This window comes from Hypanus sabinus, chromosome 8 (assembly GCF_030144855.1).
Source record: "Hypanus sabinus isolate sHypSab1 chromosome 8, sHypSab1.hap1, whole genome shotgun sequence".
Taxonomy (NCBI): domain Eukaryota; kingdom Metazoa; phylum Chordata; class Chondrichthyes; order Myliobatiformes; family Dasyatidae; genus Hypanus; species Hypanus sabinus.
Genome location: NC_082713.1, coordinates 115,956,956 through 115,959,490, shown reverse-complemented (window position 1 = coordinate 115,959,490; position 2,535 = coordinate 115,956,956).

Below are 2,535 nucleotides of genomic sequence, written 5' to 3'. Positions count from 1 at the left end.
ACCCCTCATTATCCATAGCTCTAATGAAAGAAGTCCTAAGCTGCCCAACCATTTTCCATACTCAGTCCTGGCAACCTCTTTGTCAATCTCCACAGTACTCTTTGCAGTTTAAATCTGGGATAAATAGTGATGTCTGCCAGGTTGTTCTAAAGGAAACATCTGGTTCACTAATGTTCAGGGAAGAAAACCAGTTGTCCTTATTGAGACTGACTTATGTGTGACTTCAGGCTTACTGTGGTTCTTTCTCACTGACCTCTGAATGGCATTGTCCATGGGATGTGCCATAAATGCTGGTCTCACTACTGTTAAGAAATCAGAATCAAGTTTTTTATTACTGACTTAGATGATGCAAAATTTGTTGTTTTGCAGCAGTAGTGCAGTGCAGAGATAAAAAATTTCTATGAATTGCAAAATTAATAAATAGTGCAAAAAAAAGGATTCATGAATTTGTGGGTCCACGGACTGTTCAGAAATCTGATGGCGGAGTGGAATGTCATTCTTCAAGTTCCTGCAACTCCTCCCCCCACCAAGGGCAGCAATGAGAAGAGGGCATGTCCTAGGTAGTGAAGGTCTTTAGTGTCAGATGTCCTCAGTGGTGGGAAGGGTCATGTCCTTGATGGGTCTACAACCCTCTGCAGTATCTTGTGATTCCGTGCGTTGTATCTCTGTGACACAAGAGATTCTGCAGATACTGGGAATCCAGAGCAACACACACAAATTGCTGGAGGAACTCAACAGGTCAGGCAGCATCTATGGAGAGGAATAAACAGTCAATGTGACAGGGCAAGACCCTTCATCAGGACTGGAAAGGAAGGGGGCAGAGCCAGAATAAGAAGGGAGTGGAGAATGAAAGAGGACTACAGAATGGCAGGAGATGTTACCAGGAAAGACACATGACCATGGTAACAAGTGTGGGTGAGCACATGATCATAGAGTTGGAGTGCAGCAGAGATCATAGAGGGCCAATGATGAGAGAGAAATATAGATTTATTCTTTCCTGACCTGCTGAGTTGACATTATTTGGGTGCGTTGCTCAGGACTTCTAGCATCTGCAGAATCTCTTGTGTCTCTACGGTGGATATACGAGCCTGATCCTCTCCAATAGGTTAACTACAGACCCCATCCTGGTACAGAACAGGAACAAGCAGGATTGCCTTGTCAAGTTTTGTTGCTACAGAGCTGTACCAGAGTCAAAACCTCATACAGAATGGAAAAGGTCCTTCGGTCCAACTGCTCCATGCTGACCAAGATTCTCATCTAAGCTAGTCCCATTTGCCCATGCTTAGCCCCTATCCCTCTGAACCTTTCCTATCCATGTACCCATTTCAATGTATTGTTAGTGTAACTGACCCAGCATATATATGGACAACTCTCTGGGTGAAAAAGTTGCCTCTCAGGCTCCTATTAAATCTCTCTCCTATCACCTTAAAACCGAGTTGTTGATTCTGCAATGAACTTGGTCACCCATATTTGTGTGTGTTGCATTAAGTTTGTGGATGTCTATTTTGCTCAGACATTAGAGGCACTGGATAGGGCCTGTCTGCTTCTTGTGACAGGTTGAGAGACACCCAGGGGCTCAGAACAAATATCCTCACGGCCAGTACTGGCAGATTGTTCCTATCTCCATTGGAGGTGGGAGGAAAATATGTTGCAATGCTGGACAAGACAGATATTCACACTATGAATGAAAGTTGTGAAGGATGAAGCCCAAAAAAAATCTCAAAGCCTTGACTCCTCTTAAAATGGCAATGCTGGGCATCATGGGTTCAAGATGCGGCTGCCCTGAAAGATACCATTGTTAATGGTTTGTGCCAGAGGGTATGACAGTGAAAATCACTGACAGATGTGAAATTTGGAGTGTTGTGGCAGCTGTACAGTACAATATATTGCAATCACTCTAAGTTATGCGTGCATGTGTGAAAGAGCATGCATGCTAGGGCAGGTAGGCTTGAGTGAAGATGAGTCAGGATGAGGAAAGAGAATGTGAATGAGTTAGAGTGTGATCATGCAAGGGACTCACAGAATAAGATAATGACCACAGAACTCCTGATCTAGGGTGAGGCACCTTTCTCCCCAACCTCTTTTACATCCTGAAAATTGGCTTCTCAAGGTCTGAACCACTTTTGGATTTTCTTCTGAAAACCTTGTGGCTTGGAGACATCTTCTCTGCCAGGGAAAGGGATTGGCTTGACACACTTCAAGCTCTCAAGAGCCCTAACAGAAAGAGAGCACCACACGCTCCTCTCTGAGCGTCGGTTTCAGTAGGTTTTCCTGGCCTAGAGGATCCTTAGTGACCTCAAGGCTGAAAGTGTGTAGTGGTGTGGAGCACCCTCTCCGGATTTAACTGTCTAAAACAGCCTCAGTGGTGATTGAGGTCATGTTGCTGGTCACCCTTGCTGTGTGGGACCAGAGATCACGGTCTGGAGTGGGAGCTGCGAGATCAGAATCAGGTTTATTATCACAGACATATGTTATGAATTTTGTTGTTTTGTGGCAGCAGCAGAGTGGAAACATGAAGTATTACTATGCATTAAT